We start from the raw sequence: 1,407 nt of genomic DNA on the forward strand, positions 1-1,407 counted from the left end.
GGTTTGCCTCATAGGGTTGTCTTTCTTTGGATGACTCTCTTTGAAATCTAAAAACATGGTTGGAAACCAAACAAACCAAATGGTAGATGTTATAGTGCAAAACTAATTATATTTTATTATTATATCTTTATATTTATACAAAAGTAAAACCTTGGGGTGATGAGGTGGCACCATAAGAATTATAAAATTTAAAACCTTGCGATGATGAGATGACACAATGAGAATTAAGTATTCTCAAATGATGAATTGTGGTTAGGTTTTAGTTCCAACCATGGTATAGATTTCAAAGAAGGTCATCCAAAAAAAGACAATCATATAAGACAAACCCCATTATTTGACACAAAGGCATCCAGTCCACCTTTCTTATACACTTCATTTAGTTCAAATCGTTCAACTCTTCACCAATGTGGGACATCTCAAAATCAACCACAATTCACCAACACTTCAATACTTAATTCTCATGATGCCTCCTCATCACCCCCAAGGTTTTACTTATATATATATATATATATATAATATAATTAATTTTGCACTATAATTTCTACCATTTGGTTTGTTTGGTTTAAACCATAGTTATAGATTTCAAAGAGGTTCATCTAAAGAAAGACAACCCTATGAGACAAACCCATTATTTGACACAAAGACATCCAATTCACCTTTCTTATACACTTCATTTTATTCAAATCTTTCAACTCCTTCACCAATGTGTGATATCTCAAAATCAACCACAATTCACCAACATCTCAATACTTAATCCCCATGATGCCACCTCAATACTCTTGGTTCTTCCTTTAATATATATATATATATATATATATATAAAATTAATTTTGCACTATAATTTCTACCATTTGGTTTGTTTGGTTTCAAACCATGGTTATAAATTTCAAAGAGGTTCATCCAAAGAAAGACAACCCTATGAGGCAAACCCCATTATTTGACATAAAGACATCCAATCCATCTTTTTTATACACTTCATTTTATTCAAATCTTTCAACTCTTGATCAATGTGTGATATCTCAAAATCAACCACAATTCACCAACACCTAAATACTTAATTCTCATGAGGCCACCTCAACACTCTTGGTTCTCCTTTTAATATATATAAATATAGGTTCCTTTAATATATATATATATATATATATATATATATATATATATATATAAAGATATAATATAATATAATATAATTAATTTTGCACTATAATTTCTACCATTTGGTTTGTTTGGTTTTCAACCATGGTTATAGATTTCTGTGACATCCGGAAATTCGAAATCCCAGGTTAGCTATTATTAAGATTATATTAGTATTATTGAAGTTATTTTATAGATTAGGAGTTAGTTAGATTAGTTTAGTTGAGAAATTTTTAGGAATTTCCGGCAGTTGCTTAGAAAGTCCGGTTCCGG

This window comes from Cynara cardunculus (genome assembly GCF_001531365.2).
Source record: "Cynara cardunculus var. scolymus isolate 2C chromosome LG 16, CcrdV1, whole genome shotgun sequence".
NCBI lineage: Eukaryota > Viridiplantae > Streptophyta > Magnoliopsida > Asterales > Asteraceae > Cynara > Cynara cardunculus.